This window comes from Pteropus medius, unplaced genomic scaffold (genome assembly GCF_902729225.1).
Source record: "Pteropus medius unplaced genomic scaffold, Ma_sr-lr_union100, whole genome shotgun sequence".
NCBI classification, from domain to species: Eukaryota; Metazoa; Chordata; class Mammalia; order Chiroptera; family Pteropodidae; genus Pteropus; species Pteropus medius.
The window spans coordinates 27,890,108-27,911,654 of record NW_024354500.1 but is presented as its reverse complement, the minus strand read 5'-3'; the positions used below and the strand labels follow the sequence as shown (position 1 = coordinate 27,911,654).

General features: G+C 35.3%; 1 protein-coding gene across 2 annotated transcripts in view; it reads left to right on the top strand.

Moving 5' to 3' along the window:
* The window catches only part of PRIM2 (DNA primase subunit 2), a 244,878-nt gene that overhangs the window by 160,046 nt on the left and 63,285 nt on the right, over nucleotides 1-21,547 (top strand). The window lies entirely within an intron of this gene.

Genomic DNA, 21,547 nt, shown 5'->3' with positions numbered 1-21,547 from the left:
CTGCAGTTTCTTTTAGGTAAAAAGAAACTCATGTATTAAACTAATAGATGTCAAACAATATTGGGAGAGTTGAGTTCATTCAAAGGGGAAAATTGAAACAGCAATGTATGGTGTAAAGTATTGCTTAAATGATGTGTCTTCTCCTCTGTAGGTATACTGCCAATGGTTGTTATAAGACCGAAATTGCTTTCTGAGATATATTTTTATAGGAATGTATATGTAATATCTGTACACACACATATATGTGTGTGTGTGTATGTGCTGCTGAGTTGGCTCTGACCCGTGGCGACCCTGAGCAAGTGATGTCCGTGTCCTGTCCTCAACAGCCCTGCTCAGCTTCTGTGAACTCGTTCCTATGGCTGCTTTTATGGAGCCAGCCCATCTCATATTTGGTCTTCCTGTTTTCCTGCTATCTTCTATTTTTGTCAGCATTATTGTCTTTTCCAAAGAACTCTGCATTCTCATGGTGTGCCCCAAGTAGGACAGCCTCAGTTTGCCATTTTTGGCTCCAATGATGTTTCAGGCTTAACTGGCTCTGGGACTCACTTGTTTGTCTTTCTTGTGGTCCAGGGTATCTATAGAGCTCTCCTCCAACACCATATTTCAAATGAATCAATTTTTTTCCTATCAGCCTTCTTCCCTGTCCAACTTTCACATCCATACATAGTAACAGGGAATACAAGAGTGTAGATGCTCTTAGCCTTCGTCTCTAATGACACATTTTTGTTCTTGATCTTGCCTAATTCTTCTATTGCTGCTCCTCGTCTTGACTTCCTGGCTGCAGTCTCCATTTGAATTGATAACTGAACCAAAGCAAAATCTTTAAAAATTTTAATGCCTTAATTGTCTATGTTAAAGTTGTGTATTTATTCTGTAGTAATGATTTTCGCCCTCTTGATGTTCAGACGCCGTCCCGCTTCGGCACTTTCTTCTTTCACTTTCATCAGAAGTTGTTTCAGATCATTGCTTTCTGCCTGTAAGATGGTGCCATCTGCATATCTTAAGTTATTGATGTTTTTACCACCAGTTTTCACTCCTCCTTCCTCTGAGTCTAGTGCAGTGTCTCATATGATAATGTTCTGCATGCAGATTAAACAAATAGGGAGATAAAATGCACCTTTGTCTGACACCTTGGCCTATAGAAAACCATTCTGTCTCTCCATATTCTGTCCTGACAGTGGCTTCCTGTCCGTAATACAGGTTACACATCAGGCCAATCAAGTGCTGAGGCATGCCCATAGCTTTTCATGATTCAGGCAGTCAAAGGCTTTACTGTAGTCTATAAAACATAGACTAACCCTCCTCTGACATTCTTTGGAGCACTCCAGTACCCAGTGAATACTCGTAATTCGATCTTGATTACCTCTTTCTTTTCTAAATTCAGCTTGAACGTTCCACATTTCTTGCTCCATATAAGGTAGAAGCCTTTGTTACATTGCTTTAAGCATCACTTTATTTAGGTGGAGAATTTGAGCAATGGTCTTATAGCTGTTGCAATCCTTGGTATCTCTTTTCTTGAAGATTGGGATGTGTGTTGAAAGTTTCCACTCTGTAGGCCATTGTTTTCTTTTCCTTATCTGTTGACATATTTTTGTTAGGATTTTGACAAATTCAGTTTCTGTGGTTTGAAATATTTCTATTGATATTCTGCCTACTCCTGGTGATTTATTTCTTCCCAATACTTTTAAGCAGCTTTCACTTCCCTTGCTAGAATTACAGGTTCTTCCTCATAGGAATCTCCTTCAGAGGTATCTGTCATCCTTTTGTCTCCCTTAGCTTAGTTTTTTAGTATACTGTTTCCGCCTTCTTTTCATTTTCTCCTGGTCAGATAATGTGCTTCCTTGTGGGTCATTCAGCATTCCTAATCTAGATTTGAATTTCCCTTTTATATCTTGAACTTTCTGGTAGCGAGCTCTCGTTTTTTCTCTGTTGTTCTCTTCTATCTCCTTATATTGACTATTATAATAGTTGTCTTTATCTCTGTGATAGTTGCTAAAAAGTGAGTTCAGGATTCTCACCATGCTTTTCTCACCTTTTGCTTTTGCATCTTGTCTGTCTTTAACAATTTTTAACAATTTTAACAATTTGTCTATCATTTCAATTTTTCTTTCCTTTTTACATCTGGCATTGTTTTTCTCCATTCTTCCCTGATAACATTTCTAGTTTCAATGCACAGTCCTTCTGGTTCTCCATCAATGAAGTTTAATAGTGCAAATCTATTTTTTAATGTATATTTTAACCACGAGGAATATTATTTACAGTATATTTTGACACTATGATTCTTTTAGTGCTTTTCTTTAACTTTACTTTAATGTTTGATAGTAACTGTTTGTGGTCAGTCCCACAACCTATTCCTGGTCTTATTTTGGCAGAAAAAATACAGCTTCTCCATCTCCTGCTCCCAAATATGTAGTTTGATTTCTGGTGATGTCTGTGTGTACAGTCTTCTGTTCACTTGTTTGAAGCATGTGTTTGCAGTGGAAAAGTTCTTGGCTTCACACAAATCCATGAGCCAATCTTCTACTTTATGTCTGACCCCTAGTGCAAGTTTTCTGAAAACGTTTGATTCTTCTTTATTTTCTACTTTTGTGCTCCAGTTGCCTATATTTATCAGCATCTCTTGTTTTGGTGTGCTTTCAATTTCTTCCTGGATAGCTGTATAAAAGTTTTCAATTTCATCTTCTTCAGTCTCTGTAGTTGGAGCATGGATTTGAATGACGGCTATGCTAATAGGTTTTCCTAGAATTCCGACTCCATATATGCACATACAATGTCATTTTCAGGAGTAGGAGATATTAAGAACAAAGGGAAAACAATTTAAAATGTTTTTGTGTGTGTGTGTGTTATGAAGCATTTTTAGGAAGACTTTAATCCCTTTAAACCTGAGAACTGCTTTTAAATCTATCTATAGTACTCAGATCCCCATTCTTATTCTTAATTTAATGGTACTAGCTAATGACATTTTATTTTAGAAGTATGGTTTCTTGTTCCTTCAATGCCATGGCACTGTGATACGAAGTAAATTTTTTACTGTTTATTTCTTGGTTTGCTTTTTTCTAGTAGGAAAGATAAATTACAGAACAAAGAATAGTTACCAAGTAAATTTTATAATAAGATTTTATTTTGGTTGCCATAACAAAATACCATACACTGGGTGCCTTAAACAACAGAAATTTATTTTTTCATAAATAAATTTTTTCAAGTTCTGGAGGCTTACAATCCAAGATCAAGTTTTCAGCAGATTTGTTTTCTAATCTGAAGCCTCTCTCTCTCTAGCTTCCAGACAGCCACCTTCTGTGTGCTTTCACTCCCCTGAAGTCTTTTCCTCTTATAAAGACACTAGTCATATGGATTAGAATCCCACTCATACCATCTTACTTAACCTTAGATACCTTTTTAAATGCCCTATCTCCAAATACAGTCACATTTCGAGTTAGGGCTTCGACATAAGAATTTTAGGGAGAACACAATTCAGTCCATCACATCTCTAGCTTTACATATTTTTAAAAGGTTAAGATTTTTGGTAACATCATAAAAATCTCTTACAGTTTTTATAGATTTGTTTTAAAAACTTTCATTCATAATTATCCATAGAGTCTTAATTTATCATTTAATAGGTTTTTTTTAAAACACAATTTTGGGTAATGTTCATTAGCCTTCCATTATATATTTACTTTATTTTAAAGGTAACATTCTGATTATAGAAAATAGGAAAACACAGAAAAATTTACCTGTCATTTCCTCACCCCGAAATAGTTACTATGAACATTTTAGCCTTTCTCTCTAGTCTAAGTAGCTAGATATCATTGAGTTCCCCCCCTTTTAAAAACAGACGTTATATTATGATCATTTCCTTATGTTGCTGAGTTATTTTTGAAAATATCATTTGGATTATTTGCATAACAACACATCATTTGAAAGTGATATAATTTGGTTAATCATCACCCGATTATTGGACATATGGTTGTGTCTATTTGACTCTATCAGAAATGTTATTGCAACCAGTATCCTGAGCACATAAATCTTTGATTATAGTTCTGATTATGGTCTCTGTATATATTCATCAGGGAATAAAGTTACCTGGTGAAAACTGTAGACCATTTTTGGTGTATGCTGTGAAATTACTATTTGGAAAGGATTTAAATTAAATTCTCATCAAGCTATGTATCTCGCTTTGTCATTGATATCATTATATATTATTACTTTGAAGTGTTCTTTTTTTCATCTTATTAAAAATTTGATATATTATGTAGGTAGGTGTATTAGGATTCTCCAGAGAAACAGAACCAATAGAAAGTGTGTGCATTAAGAGATTTATTATAAGGAATGGCTCATGTGATTATGGAGGCTGACAAGTCCCAAGATCTGCAGTTAACAAGCTGGAGACCCAGGAGAGCCCCTAGTGAGTTCCAGTCTGAATGCCAGCAGGCTGAAGACTCAGGAAGAGCCAGCGTTTTAGCTTGAGTCCAAAGGCAGGGAAAAATCTGTGTCCCATCTTAAGGCAGTGAAGCAGGAAGAAATGCCCTTTTACTCTGCATTTTTCTATTCAGATATTCAAAGGAATGGGTGACTCCCACCAACATTGGGGAGGGTATTCTGTCCTGCCAGTCTACTAATTCAGATGTTACTGTCATCCAGAAACACCCTCACAGACACACCCAGAGTAATGTTTGACCAAATGTCTGGGCACCCTGTGACCCAGTCAGGTTAACACAAAATTAACCATCAGAGCAGATAAACCTTTGTGAGCTGTGAGCTGTGGAGAAAGTTAGGCCATGGTTTTGAAGTGACAAGAGAGAAGTTGAGCTAGCATTTTAGCTTGGTTTGTGCTGTATACTAAGAGGAGAAAGAGGAAAGAGAAGGAAAAACTTGCTCTGAATAGGCCTTTGGCTTGCATACCTGTTCACTGACCCAACATTTTTTTATGTGTGTTTGGGAGGGCCTATGGATCAATGTCTTTAGTATTTAGATATTTTTAAACCTGTGTGTTTGAAAAAAAATTTTCAAGTGGATTTTTTAAAATTTTGCAATGTAAAAGTAGTTTTCTTCAAAAATTATTACAAAAAGAAATCAATAAATAATTTGTACCTTTCTAGATAATATATAGCAGTCTATATTTCATTAGCTTATTATTGATTACAGCAAATATATTAGTTTTACAAAAAGATTATAAGTTACACGTATGATTTACTGTGTCTAGTTTTCTGTTCTTAGAGTCTGTTTGTAAATACATATTCATGTTTTTCTCAATTATCTTCTTTTACATATTTTTTTGATAAAATGTAATTTAGTATCTTTTGGCTTATTAAAATATTCTCTTCACTTTAATAATTATACATTTTCACTAAGTTATACATCAATTAAAAGTACTCTTAAGAGATGTAAAAAATTGATGGCTTAAACATTGTTTGTAAAGAATGATTATGGAGGACGTATATTAGACATTTTTTGTAGTGCTCTAATTAAAGGAGCTAGGAATTAAACCTAGGAATGATTTGGAACAATCACTTTCATTGAATAGCTTATTTCTTGACGATGCAAGAAAACTGTTGTGGTGGCATTGTCAGTTTCAACTGAAATTCTCCTTTACTATTGTTTTTCAAATGACTATTGAGCTGATTTCTTTCTCTTTATGTTTATATACTCATTGTAACTTATTCGACATACCTTGCTTTGCGCATCTGAGCAAAGATTACGGGTATTTAGACATTATTTAGGAAGCAACAGAAAAGGGATTAATACCTCCATCACTTTTTAACTATAACTCTGTTGTCACTGCTACCTTTCCTAGTTATTCTGTTTAGAACTAAGTATTCCTTTTCCCTAACTCCTTTCTAAAAATGAAGCTCTGTTCTTTATGAATTGATTGCCTAATCAGTGTCTGTCTCTTTCTCCCATCTTCCCTTGCTTGTATTTGTTGCACGCATTTATCTAGTTTTTTAAAAAAATACTTTTCTAAGGTTATGCTTAAAGTTGGAGGGGGAATTTGTCCATATTGTAAAATAATGTAAAACCGTATGTATTAGCTTTTGTAGCTGTCATCTAGAATATAAATATTAGAGTAGCATGTTACTAGATACTTTTTATTAAAGTTAAGCAATTTTTGTATTATAGTCTACACATTCTCATTTTCTCTTATAAACATTTTTGAATAATAATAATGTGATTGTGGAAGCAACTCAAGGTCCTGTTATTTTTTATTAGGAATTTGATATACTAAGTCAGTTCCTCTGTATATGTAAAATGTAGCCACCTGTGTATAAAGTGCTTATTCAGAGTTATTAGTTTGGATTGGTTATTTTTCCATTCTTTTAAAATTGCTTTCAGACTAGCATGCACATTCTAGTAAATGGTATTAATAATAAATAGAGGTACCACCTAATATAGCTTCCAGTTACTGGCTACCAGATTATGCTCTTATAATTTTGGACACTTATCACTACCTCGTTTGTTCAGTTATTATCTATATCCTACAATTAGAATAAAGCTATATAAAAGCAAGTATCTTTTTCTTGTTCACTGCTGTGTGTGTAGGCACCTAGAACAGTGCCTGAACCCTAGTAAACACTCAATAATTTATTATTGAGTGGACTAAAAAATCCTTATAGTTATAAATACGTGGAAAACTAGGAAATTTGGTCTGTTTTTCTTAAATTCATTCAGATAAATTGGTACTACACAACTGTTTGTTAATGTGCTGTTATTTCATTCATAATGAACTGGAAGCTGAAGTGGATCAAGAATTTTAGTAGAATCTGAAATTTGCAATAGAAACTATTGGTTTTATAAATTAGAAGAGATTTCTCATCATGGACTTGCTAAAGGGGTCCATGATACAAAAAAGTTTAAGAACCCTGAAAGGTGATCATAGCAGAGGATAGGGCTTCTAGTTTATTGTCTTCCAACTTAGTTGTTTAGAAACTGTAGTTTTCATTTTTTTCTGCTGAATTTAAACTAGAATGCCTATATTGATCCATCTTTATTGAACTTTGTACATATCATCTTTATAACTTATCAAATCATAGTATCTTTGTTGCATGTGTGTCTTATAACTGGATTTTGAACTACTTATATGCCGGGACGATAACTTTTCCACTTTGGGTCTGAAGGGTTTACCACAAGACCTAGCAACTGTTAGATATTTGCTGAATATGTGGTAAACTCTCCCAAAGCTTTAAAAGATAGCTTTCAGTATGAGAAAAGAAATCTTTGTTTCTTTTTAAATAGAGCTATATTTCTAACAAGTTTATAAAATAGTAACCATTTTAATAGCAAGCCAGATTTATTGTGTTCCATGTATTTTTCTAAATCAAAATATGGGTTGAGAGAATATGCAACTATGTAAGAAGTGGTAACCAACTGTCCGTTATTATTTAATGTCCAGAAATATAGTACATACTCAGTTACAAATATTTAAATAATACAGTTGTCAAATTATGATTCTTATTAAAAGTACAAAGAAGCACGCATATATGTGTGTAAATACGCATGCATACATATTCCATCTACACTGTGATGATCATTCAACAGATTTTTATTGTGTGTTCATCATAGACAGGACACAACCCTTATTTATGAGGACTTTACAGTCTCCTGGATAAACCAGATAAACACAAATATACAAATTCAGTGCGATAATTGCCGTGGTCATAGGATTCTATAGTAGAACAGAGGAGAGACCCGACAGAAAGGAAAATAGAGTGTGTCATGAGTGAGGATGTTATATTTGCCAAGTAAAGTTAAGGAATTAGCTAGAGAAAGGAAGGGATTCCATGTTGAGAAGGCAGCATTTTCAGAGGACCTCAGATGAGAGAATGTATCTCATCCTTTAGGTGGTGGGAAACTGAACTGTAAAAGTATAATTGTGGCTAGAGATAAGTCAATAGAGTTTTGTTTGTTTGTTTGTTTGTTTTTTAATGTAATTACCAAAGATAGTTGGATTAATTAGTAGGCCAGTAGGAAATGGTCTTGCTGGATAGGAAATTGCCAACTGGGATCAGGTCAACTATACAGGGTCAGTTGATAACTGTAATTTAGTTAAATATATCTATATATAATTTTGAATATTTACTAATATTCAAATAGATATAAATATATCTATATATAACTTTGAATATTTACTAAAATTGTGTTGTGAAACTGGGGATGTTATGAAAGTGTATCGACAAAAAAGCATAGTACAAACAAAGTTCCCACTTATATTTTCACTTGATTAAAATTAATTTGGCCTCTCTAAATACGGATTTCTGATTATGCAGGCCAATGTAGATTTAAAAAAATAAATAATCCTTTTGGTTTAAGATTTTCATCTTTTTGATAATAAAGTGAGTTGATAGGAGTATCTAGAAAACAATTACAAAATGTGATGGTGAAAAGAAAAGTATTGGTGAGGTAATGTGGAGTAAGGACGTTATTAGAGTGGATCATGTTATAGATTTCTTGAAGATTAATCTTGAATTAGGACTTGAAGAAAATGAATGGCATGGATTAGTAGAGAGATAGGTAAGGATATGAATACACAGTGAACAAGGAATGAGGGGCAAGTAGGCAGAGCATTGTTCACTCTTCCGCTATTTGTTTTTCTTCCATTATTTTATAATTCTTTATAATTCTTCGTTTTTGTTGTTGTTGTTGTTGTTGTTGTTGTTATTATCTGGATTGGGAGTTGTGATTTTTGGTTGTTGTCATGTTAAAATCTGCGCTTTCAGAGTTCTCCTTGGGTTTTACCTGGTCATTATGATTGAATGCCATTTTTATTTGGATGCATATTGCACTGAAAGATAAAGGATTTTAGTATTAAAACATCAACCATTTCCAAGAGAACATTCTGTTGTTATGAATGATCTTATAGCAAACTAATTGCTTTGGGTTATACTTTACTCCCATAATAATATTAGTTTCATAATGTAGGGTTTTTATTCTTAGATTTAATTGTATTGAGTATTTATCATATGTTAAAAATTTTTTTGAATAAAGCTTCTTTGGTTCACCTTGTCAGTGGAGGATGAAGACATGTGAAAAGTGCGCTTGAGTCATCAAATAGCATTCTTTGGATTTGTGAATAATTCTACAAGAGTCTTGGAAACTTTGAATGTCTTATTCCTTAAATAATATCTTAGATTCTTGAATTAATACATTGGTGCTTTATGCAAATAAAATATATTTAATCGATCAAAATACAGTTTCATGCAAGTTCTTCTTAGTTGTAATTATAATTTACATGCCAATCTGCCCGAGAAAAGGCCTCACCCAATGTGCAAGAGATAAATTTATCACACCTTGGTTTAAAGCATGAAAAATATACCACTAAAATATTCTTTCAGTTGGTACTTGGATATTAAATCACTTCAGCCACTAGCTTTGTTAAGAATAAATTGAACTGGATAATTCTTCTAATAAATTTAAGCAATATGTCCCCTTAATCAGATGGCTTATATTGTTGTTGTTCTGAATGGCTTTGACCTGGCTCTGCTGGATATTAAGCACAACATAAATCATGTATGCTTTATATATAGCTGAGTTTCCTGTCCCCAATGATAGCGTACTTAAGGTCTACTACATGTTGTTATAATTGGGTCAAGGAACATTTAGTGCTATTTAAAAAGCTTGTCTCTTGTCCCAGAATCCAGCTTTCATCATGACTTAGAACAGACTTTTATTTTATTTTATTAACAACAGACTTATGTTGTTAAAAATTGACTACCAAAGGATTAAATATTTGGCCGAGCAGGAGGAGGGGGTGTGAGTATATGAAGCATATTTATTGCTAGGGTTTTGGTTTCTAAGACCACTGGTTCTCCCAGGACCCATAACAGCAGCATCAGCTTCAGCAGCATCCGGGAATTTGTTGAAATTCAAACTCTAGGAATCAAACTCCGGGAGCAGAGTCCACAGTTCGTGGTTTAATAAGCCTTCCAGGTGAAACTGATGCACACTAAAGGTCAAGAATCAGTGTTTTAGATATTGCCCTTATAGAAATTGACATCGGTTATTGGCTTATCAAAATATAGGCATGGAAAATCTTCAACTCTTATTTGTTCTCCTGTCGACTTCTATTGGCAATTTGAGCATAATGTGTTATCCTTTATCAGTAACCTACATAATTATGAACCCCTACTATGTGCTAATACTAAATGGATATGTACAGCAAAGCTTCTCAGCTGGTATACTGCTAATGAATTTCCAATATACTCCAATATTGATCTCATGAACCCTTGAGGAAGCTGGGCTGGGCCTCGGATACTCAAAGCTAGTTGCCTTCAACTGTGAGCAGTTTCTCTCATTTACAATAGAGTGCTTTACAAATATCATTTACATGTACTCAGTGACATGAAAGAGGTTGGAAAAAACTATATAGAGTTCAGACTTAGAGTCAGATTGAGTTCAGATTTGGTTCTATAAAAAACTGTGACCTTGGACAAATTACCTGATGTGTGTCATCTATAGAATGTGGACAGTAATTATGTGTACATATGTAGATATATCTCTGTCAACCTGTCTGTCTACATTTCAGTGATTGTGGTGAGGATTCAGTAAGGGCTTGGAACAGATTCTGACATTCTGTAAGTGGTAGCTGTTCTTATTTTAGGACTTCATAGGAAGGAGATGTTAGCTTTACATGAAGTAGTCAGTACAGTTTCCTCATGTAGAATGAAATTTGTGCTGGCTTAATAACAGGTTTCATGTAACCTAGAATGGAGAGGAAGTTTAAGAGAAGGAATGGAATTAGGGACCGAATTCCAGCATAGTTTTAGAACATGTTCAAGGGATATAGACTAATGGAATAGATTTTAGGAATGGATTTTAGTGTTCTTGGGAGCTCTTGGGCTCCACAGCAAAGGGGACAGAAATTCACAAGGGAAATCGAGTGATCCGATTTCTGATTTCTTTTGAAGGTAAATAAGTTGGCAGATAGAGAGTATAGAGAGAAATTGAGAGAGCAGAGGACTCTACTTTGAGGAGTACCTACTGCTTGGAATAGAAATGGAGGAACTTAAAGTGAAAGCAGAATTATCAGAAAAATTGGAGTAGAGGAGAGAAATCAGTGTGGAGTCTTAGGCACTAAGAAAGAGGAGAATTTTCAAAAGTAAGGTGTACTTGGTAGTTTCAGAACTGAGAAGGGCATGGATATTGTTTTTAGAAAGTTGCTTCTAAGAAAAGTACAGAAGAGGAGACAGATTCTCTAGTTCTATTGACCACATAAAGAAATGGAGGCAATGGAAATAGAGTAATTATTCTAGAAGTTTGAGAAGTCAGTAAGGAAAGAACGTATTAGCTATAGAGGGTGACCATTCCAGGCAAAGATTATTTTCAAGTTGAGGTGGTCAGAAGCAGTGAAATTCATGGAAATAGAGGCTGTGCTGGGAGTAATTGAGGAAATGGAGAATTTATAAGCATATATTTATAGTGTGATTATTATATAGTATGACTCTCCTCTCCCATATGATGCTCCCCGAGACTAGGGATCTTTCTGTCTTTTTTACCACCATATACCCAGCACTTGGCACGGTGCCAGAAGGGTCATGCATATTTAATAAAATTTGTCGAATGAATGAATGAATTGCTTAAGGAGTTCAGTAAGGATCTCTTATTTGCCTGAGACCTGAAAGATATATGAGAGATTTTAAGTTGGTAAAGTAGTGTTTGAAGGAAGAAAGAAGAGCTAGGGAAGTTCATGCCCACTGCCTACCTTTTCAGTAAAGTAGGCAGGGAGGTCACTTACCCATAAGGATCTGGTGCAATTAGGGCTCAAGGAAAGTTGAAGAGAGTGTAGAATGACACCCTCCAGAAGTATGCTAAGGAGTTCACCTATGATAAATATGAAAGATTGCTAAGCTAAAGAATGATTACAATTTGACTATTTACTGAGTGCCTAGCATATGCCAGGTACTATAACTAATACTTTACCTACACCAGTAATGCCTACTAAAATGTTGCAAAGAAATAAGTACATACACGAAATATCAAGGTAATCTAAACCCTTATTAGTTAATAATAATTTAAAATGATAAATGGATTATTCTATGATCTTTCATATATTTTCTCTATATTTATAAACCTATTAACTTGTAGACCCAAAGCTTAATTAGTTTACTATTGGTTATGTTAATTATAATAATTGATTATGGTTTTGATTTTTTTAAAAAAGAAAACTTTTGCTTGAATATTCACATTAGCAGTATCTTAGGAAAGTAATTTGAATGTAATAAGTTTCTTACAAAAGTAGGCTAATCATTGTCACTAGGCAGCAATTTTAAGGGTACCCTTAGCAGTTACCAAGCTATCTAGAATATATTTTGTAATAAAACTTGTAAAATAGAATATATTTGTAATAAAATTTCTATTCTCTCTTCCAAATATTTTAATGTATAATAAAGACATGTGCATATTAAGTGTTTAACTCTTATCTCCATGCCTTCTGTTGCCTTTGGAATACAAATTCTAGATAAGACAGTATAAGGCTTAATATTTAAACACTGATTTGAGCAGGTTGGACTTGCTTTCATGAATTGCCAAGAGGCTAGCTAGTCAAATTTTCAATTAAATTATGTATTGCGTTATCTATCCTTAGAATAAAGCAGATATTATCCCTCCCTCCCAACACTATTCTGGTAAAAATTAGCTTTAGTAAATCTAATTGCTTTTGGTGGTCTACTCTAAATGCTTTTCAGTTCTTAACTATGAAAATGAGACAAAAAGTAGAAAACTTCAACTTTAATCATTCCTTTTAACTCGTTTTGCCAGTGATACCTTGTGGATTAAAATTGTTATAAAATGATGTTTTACCCAACATTTTAAAAGGTTAAACTTTTGTTGTTAGTACGTGCAGTGCCTTTAGGAGACGATGATGACAAGGAGGTACCAGTGTAAAGCTCCACAGAGCATGTCTTAATTGTCATGTCCTGGTGGTAAATTTTCTCCAGAAAAACTGGGTATTTATAATCTCCAAAATGGATCAGATTTCTGATACTAAGGGATTTTTCTTTGAAAAATTTATTAGAGTTAGGAATCTGAAGGGCTTGGAGTGTGGAAAAGATATATTCTCGGCTTTCTTTATCAGCCCATTATGTCTTTATTATCCAGCACATTTCCTATAAATTTTTCTTGATTTTTTTTGTTTTTGTTTTTTTTAAAAAATTACTTGGCACCATCTTTTCAGTTAGTTTACCTCTTTGTAAAGTAGGATTTTATTTCAAAAATAAATCAAATGGCTATTTGCACCTGTCACGTGCATTGCTCTTTATAGGAAGGCATTTTAAGTTTTCGTGGTTGTGAGGACTAGAAAATGGCTGTGCTTTTAATGGTGCATTATTGTTGAATGCAGCTTAGTCAGAAAAATAGGAATCCTAACCAGGTAACGAGTAGTGGGATGTTAACTCAAGGGGCGGGGATCTAGATGGTTATTGTTTCAGACTGGCAAAAATGCCCATTTTTAAGTGAAACAAGGCTTTTAAGTGAGAATGAGTTCAGAAGAATGAGGCATAGATATCTGAGGTAAAAAAAAAAAAATTGAGGGTAATGTTGACGAGGCACCCTGTGACATAGTGTTCTTTGACTTTAGATCTTTAAAATATGCTTGTCATTTTCTTTTGCACTGTCTCAGATTTGTCCAAGCTCACCGCCTTTTCCTAGGTTGCTATGTCAAGAGTGTATTTTATTCATCCATTCAACAAATATTCGAGTGTCTACCGTGTCCCAGATGCTCTTTTAGATACTAGAGGTACAGCAGTGATCAAAATTATCTCTCCCACAAGAATGTAAACTCCAGAGGGTTGATATTTTGATCAACCCTCTGGAGTTTACATTCTTGTGGGAGAGATATAGTAATCGTATAAGTAAATTATATATTGATTGGTGATAGATGGTGTGGAGAAAATTCTGCAGGGAAGAATATAGGGAACATAGTTTTGAGTGATTTAGTCAGGGAAGCCCTAAACAAAAGATGACATTTAACCATAACTTGAATTTTGTATGAGAGCTTTGGGCTTCACATCACTGGTATTTATCATATCTTGGTGGGATGTGAATAAGCAAATGTCAACGTTCACCATTTTACAATGAGGAAAACCTGAGTCGAGGAAAACTGTCCAAATGTACCTAGAAACAGCAGACACTGAACCTTAGAGCCCTTGGATATTGTGATTTGGATCTCTGGAAGGTGAGCCGCAATGCAGCCAGATCCAGCCAAAAAGTCAAGGAGAGGTTCAGGAAAGGCCAGCAGGAGGCAGTGGAGCCCCTTACGGACTGAGGCTGACTCCCAGTCATAAGGTTTGGGCAAACCTAGCAGAAGCCAAGCGAGGAGCCATGGATGGGTTGACTTAGGCATACACGGAGGCCTACATAACCTCACTGCATCGCAGGTTTCAGTGAGAGAGGTAGTTTCAGACCCTTCATTTTGGAGGGTTGTGGTTTAAAATGTGGTACCAGGCTTTGTCTGTGATCACTCTAGGACTGATTGAGGCTGACTTTCTTGCTCTCAGGTCTTTGATCCCAATGGCTTCCAGGATGAGTAAAACAAGACTGTGTTAATCACACCCAGAACCAAGGATCCCATGGTTTACTTAAGGTTCTAAAGTTTGAGAGGGTAATGTGAGGGGTTCCCTACTAAAATCTCAAAAGAATTCTTGGCTGTCTTTGCACCCCCCACTGGAAAGATACCCAGAAGGGAAATGGTGTCTACAACATGGTTCATGGGTTTTGAGCTAAATCCATCCTTTTACCTACCATAACCTTAATGTTTTCTCTGTATTTTTTTATATTATTTTAAATTATTATTTTATTTAGTTCCAAGTATACAGTACATTGGTTAGACATCTATATAGTTCATAAAACAATCCCCCCAATTGCTCCCTCCCACCCCTGACCCTCCACTTAGCCAGCATATTAATGCTAACTGCATTCCCTATGCCGTGCTCCCCATCCTGTGACCATCCATCAGCTACTAATTTGTGCTTCTTTAGCCCTTTACCCCATTTTCCCAGTCCTCCCAATCCCTCTTCCTTCTGTCCGACACCAAAGTGTCCACTGTGTTTGTGAGTCTGTTTTTGACTAGTTTGTTCTTTTTATTCCTTAGATTCCACATATCAGTGAAATCATATAGTGTTTATCTTCCTCTGTCTTAATTAAATACCTTCTAAGTTCATCAAAGCAATATCTTTTTCCATCCCCTTCCTTTTCATATGTAGGGGTCTTGTTTTCTTATCCTTTTAGCCACTCTATCTTTCGGTTGGAGCACTTAATTTTTTTCTGTCTAAGGTACTTATTGATAGAAATGTAGTTGTTACCATTTTTTATTCCTGTTTCTGATACATATTTTTTCTTCTTAAAGAAGTCTCTCCAACATTCCCTGTAATACTAGCCTGGTGGTGATAAATTCCTTTAGCTTATTTTTGTCTGGGAAGCTCCTTATCTGTCCTTCAACTTTAAATGATAGCTTTGCTGGATAAATTATTCTTGGTTGTATATCCTGGATCTTCATCCTGTCGAATATTTTTTGTCAAGCCCTTCTGTCTTGCATAGTTTCTTTTTAGAAATCAGCTGCCAGTCTTATGGGTGTTCACTTATAATTGAATTTATTTGTCTTTCTCTTGCTGTTTTTAATATTCTTTCTTTGTATTTAACCTTTGGCATTTTAATTATGATGTGTCTTGGTGTGGGTCTCTTTGGATCCCTGATTTTTGGAATTCTCTGAGCTTCCTGGAGTTTTATGCCCATTTCCTTCATCAGATTAGGGAAGTTTTCCATCATTATTTCTTCAAACAGCTGTTCAGCATCTTGATTTTCTTCACTTACACCAATCAGACGAATATTTGGAGCCTTAATGGTGTCCCATATCCTCCTTAAATTATTTTTATAGTCTTGGCATCTTTTTTCTTGCCATTCTGATTGAGTGTCCTGATTGGCTTTCCTGTCCTCTAGATAGGGCATGTGATCCTCTTCTTTATTTACTTTGTTTATCCCTTTGTTTATTCCATTTAATATACTTCTCATCTCAGATAATGTGTTCTTCAAAAGTTCATTGAGCATCTTTATAACCAGTGTTTTGAACTCTGCATCTGTTAGATTCCTTGACTCCATTATTTCTGAACCTCTGTTCTGTTCTCTCGTATGGTTTTTGCTCTGTCTTCCCATTTTGGCTGCCTCTCCGTGTCCATTTCTATGCAGTAAGCGAAGCTCCTAAGTCTACCGGTCTTTTTAGTGCGGATTTGTGATGTAGGTGTCTAGTGGCACAGTCTTGAGAGGGGTTGAGCTGCAGGCCAAATTTAGCCCAGGCATCTACCCCTGCAGGGCCACCTGTCAAGATTCAGCAAGCAACCCACAGATGCTGTGCTTATAGTTGCCTCAAAAAGTCACACTAGAAACTGAGGCCAGCTGCCCCCAGTGTGAGTCTCAGCAAGGAGCACCTGACTTGCTGAAGATACACCTGGATGTGGCTTGGGTGAGGCCCTGAGTTGGGGGAGTCGGGGTTTCAGGGAATCCTCTGGGTGGAGTGACCTCTTTTATCCAGTTTGATGACATCATGGCTATGGCAGCACTGTGTCTGGAGCACTGATATTGGGAGAGGGCTCAACAGGGAACAATGGATACCACTGGCACTTCCGTACCTACCAAGTCTTGCCTGGGCCTTCACTCTAACAATGTCTCCCTGTAAGTCCCTGGTGACCTCTTTGTGCAGCTGAATCGGCACTGGTGCTCAGAGCGAGCAGGTGTCACTGTGAAAATCCACTCACGGACGCAGCCCCTTTAAGAGGCTTCTGCCGCTGCCTCCATCTCACTCAGCTGCTGGAGACCCAGCAGCCCCGCATCCTCACCCCATCCTACCTTCTGCTGTTACAGAGTGCTTTCTTGGATTTCTCCATAGTTGTATGGCTTGTTCCTCTAGATCTCAGGTGATTTTTCCTTGCTGCTGCTCCTTGTTTCTGTCGCAACTTTGATTTGGTTGCCAGAGAGATGAACAGAGCCTCTATCATCTACGCCATTTCTTTTTCTCCCCATTTCTCTGCATTTTTGTACCTAAAGACCTTTTATTTCAGTGTTTCATTTCTCTTTTTCCTTTGCAGGGGTTAAGACTGACTGTCCCTTACATTTCTTCAGCTCTCCAGATAGATTCCTATAGGCCATCCTCACTCTCTGAATTTTCACATAGACCTCAGAAAAGTAAAAACCGTTACACACCGAAGTCCTAGCCCAGCCTCTGGCAGATCAGCTTTGTCATCACCATGCAAAGAACCTAACATTCTCTATGCCCAGCTGTTTTTCCTACCCTTTCCTTGGGCATTTTTAGTGAGAAGTTCTTGGTATTAATAAACCCTTATTTCCCATAGTCTTTCAAAATAAATTCGATGACGAAAATTCATATCAGATATTCTCCATTGTAATATTAAAAACTCTACAAATAAATTGTATTTTATCCTATTAGATTTATTTAGACAGTGCAGAAGAAAACAAAGCACTTGTCAGAATAAGTAAATATTTATGAGACAGTACATCATTGTCATTAGTTTAGGTAGTGGCAAGAAATATTGTTCAGTTAAAGCATATGTAAAGGCAAAGTCAGAATGGTAAAAACTGAAATTTCATTGGAAATGTGTGGATTAGACATTTTTATCTGCATAGATATGGTAATTTAGATATGGTAATACATTTAAATCCATTAAAGATGAGTTGTGATTTCCACTTTGATGTTTTTAAATATATCATAGATATGATGTTTACCTACAAAGGAATAAAATGTATGTTGATTAATTTTCTTGGATAAGAGTTTTATCACAATTATGCTTTTATTTTCTACCTTTAATTTTAAACCATTTAAAAATTCCCCTTGAAAATATATATTTAGGAAAACAAATCTAGGACATAGTCAATTTATCAGTATATTTGAATATAATATTCACTAACAAAAATGATTTCATTCAAGAAAATTCAAGAGGAGATCATAAAGTATTTTTACTGCTTTTCCAGGAAATGTTCCATTCTTTCTGTCTTTAAAGATAGGTGTGGTTCCTTTTTTGTCAAAAGCTTTGCCCTTTCTCCTTCCTGGTATGCCTGATATTAACTCACCGTGAAGGCTTTGACTTTTAAACTTGATCTGAGGTCTAGTTATCCTTATTCTTTAGTGATACTATGGAAACACTATAGCTTGGTCTCGGGAATTTCAAGAATGTCATAACACTTACTTGTTATGACAACACTACTTCTTGTCCCCTGTTCTTATTTTCTTATCCCTTGCAAAGCTTTGCTTTGGCCACACATGAATTCAGGCACTATGTTTCTGCAGTTTCCAAATGCTTACTGCAAAGAACTAGAGCCAAGATGATTTTCAAAAAGTACCTGTGTAAGTCATTCTTTGTCTCTTACTGTTGTTTTCTAATTCATGGACCTTGTAGAAATAGTACCCCCCCAAAAAAAAAAAATCTGTCTTTAATAATGGGTCGTGTCTGATAAGTCAACACTTAAACATTATTTTAACACAATTTTATGGTGATTAGTATCTGCTACAGTTTTATGTATTTTAGTTATTCATTTATTGATTGTACCTTGAGGCCTTTTACACAGAGTATGCAATTCGAATAATGCTTTGGCAATGCCGTTTAATCTCTCTTTACAACTGTATTCTGTTTAATTTCAGCCAGTAATGATAACTCCTTTCTGTGGAGTATGGTTTACATGTAAATATTGTTTTAAAAGCTGTATTTTGTTAAATTTAGATGTCGACATTCAAGGTCATCCAAAAACTGTGATTTTTAAAAAGGTAATCTACCTAAAATATGGATAAACTTACTACCTAGAGAAAAGGGAGAATAATCGGAGATACATAGATGGAATTAATTTCAGTACTATCGGGTATGAATTAGGTTTAGTTTAAGCCACTGCTGGTAAGAGCCAAAGAATCCGTCCTGTTTATCACTTAAGTACCAGCCCCTGGGTTAATCTTTTCCTGAATCCAAGCCAGCAGTGACTAGGCCCCTCAACACCCTTTTTAATCTGAAGTAGATTTTAGGTATCTAAGTAGCAGAGACTCTAAAAGTTTTTATATTCTCCCCACTTGCCTCATTGCACTAGGTAGATTGTAATACACCTACTTTTTCCTTAATATGTATCCATAGGTTGAAAATGGTCCTAAGTAAGTCAAATTGTTAGTTTTCCTCACTAAAATTTTCAGGCTTTTCTACTTTGGTTTTTTTCTCCTCCGCCTTTCATATTTGAACTGATTTGTAGTAATAAAGATATATTTTCACTTAAAAAGTATAATTGATCAGGAACACGTCATTCTTTCAGGGAACCCCTTCATCCAAACGGAAAATTTGTTGACTATTGCTTATAAAGTGGCTTATCCTTAGAGCAAGTGGACCCTGACTGCCAGAGCGAATGGCTTGTGGTATTTTCTATTTATAAAGATACACCAAAATCTTAAAAGGGAATATTTTCTATATTGTTTATAGGGTTTATCTGTAGTGAAGGAAAGAACAGCTAAAAATAGGGATATAATATTTGAGGTTGTTGATAGAGGCAAATGAAGTAAAAAAAAAATAGTCATTCTTTTTCTTAGAAACATAACATATTATTTAAATGGCTTTTAGAGTAAACTTGGCTATCCTCTGGCATGGATAAGGATTTGGAGTATTTGTCAAAACGGAGAATACTAGCATTTATTGAGTCCTACAGTGTGCCTGGCACTTTACCATAAATATTCTTATTTAATCTTCAAGTATTCATCATATGAGAGCGGATGTTATTATTATCCAAATTTTGCAAAGAGATACCATGTGAAGCTCAGTGAATTTCTTTGTAATTAGAAGCACCAAGGTTCATAGGATCTTTCTGTCAACTGGATAGGCCATACCACAAACACTAGATAGGCTTCAAAAATATTGTCTTCTTTGTTTGGAAAGATGAAAAATAAAAACAGAATACTAAAAGAAATGGAGAAAAAGGCATTGCTGAACACCTAGCTAAGTTAATTATTCTATTTGAGCCCCAAATTTAGCTAAGGAGGAAAAATCCCATGATTCTCATTTTTGGAAAGAAATATAATTTCGTTAAACTACAAAGCTGACATATTCATGTTCATTAAATTTTGTATATGCCAGTATTTTAAGAACTGAGTGAAAAAATGTACATAAGACATGACTCATGAGCTAAAGGAAAACAGTGTACTCCAGCTTATTATCAAATATAACTTCTGTCTTATAATACAACTATTGAATTACCTTCCAGTGAATTATAAGCTTTTTGAGGGGAGTGACCATGGTTTTTTTCAGGTTTAAATTCAAGTAACATTTATTGGCTATTTGGAAATCTTTCACATAACTTAATAAAACACTAGCTTCCTGAGTAGGGTGGTTCAGCTTGTTTTGGAAAGCAATGTGGCACATATGATCGGGAGAATGTAGACTTGGGAATCAGACCAGAATTGGAACACATGAGTATTTCACGATCTATGTAGTGTTTGTGTAAAGGCTGTTGGTAACATAATGAAGGAGCTTTTTAAATCATGGTTTGGCTAAAGACACAGATGTATACGTACCTCATCAAATGGATGAGTCGTATACTGAACGAACCTTTGTAAAAGCGGAGAGCATGTTATTAAATCTCAGTGAAGGTATTCCTGCTGGATGCTGAGAAATTATAGGCCAGTTTCATTGCTGTCTGATGATCTTACTTAACTCAGGGAGAGAGATTATAAAATCTAAATGAATGGTTACTTGATACATGTGTTTGGATTTTCCTTTAAAATGTCAGATGTCCAAAGAATGTTGGTGGCAAGTGCCAAGACGAGATCTATTCAGAGTTCAGTTTCATAATGAGTGCCAAAATGCTAACTTTTAGGTAGTCATTTTAAAGAAAACTTTTAGGCTTTGAGGTGATGTAAAGATGATTTAGATTACTACCTCTCAAATTTTTTGAGTGTCACACACTTTTGGATGCTTGCATTTTTGGTGGCAGGCTTAAAGGATTTAAGTTGAATCTGCAGAAGATGTCATTGCAGATATCACTTGGGTCTCTCTTCAGCACCATGTTATCCCGGTTGACTTCCAGATGTCAGTGTTCCACTTGTTCTAGTGAACTCACAGGGTCTTTCTTTGGCTTTACCTGTACTCCTTATCTGATGCTTCAAGTTATGCCTTTCTCAAAATTGTATCTGAAGACCTACTCAACTCAGTGTCCCCTCTGATTGATATCACAGTAATCATCTTTCTTAAGTTGCAGGAGAGATAAATTTACCCTTTGATCAAAATTTGAAGAACTAGTTCAAAAAAGTCCATGAGATACTTTATGGGCTAGATCCTAGATGACACAGATGTCATAAATATTCAGCATCCCTGAGGCAGTTTTACATTCTTTTTTGATATTTTAGTGTCCCAGGGCACAGCATAGTCCTTTAAAAAAAAATCTATACTGACTCCCTAGGTGAATTCATTCTTTCTTAAGGCTTCTAATATATATTTCCAGCCCAGCCTCCTCTCTGAGCTCTAGACACTAATATCCAAGTACCTACTTATGATCTAGATTCTAGATCATATAAACACAATGTATGAAGCATCTC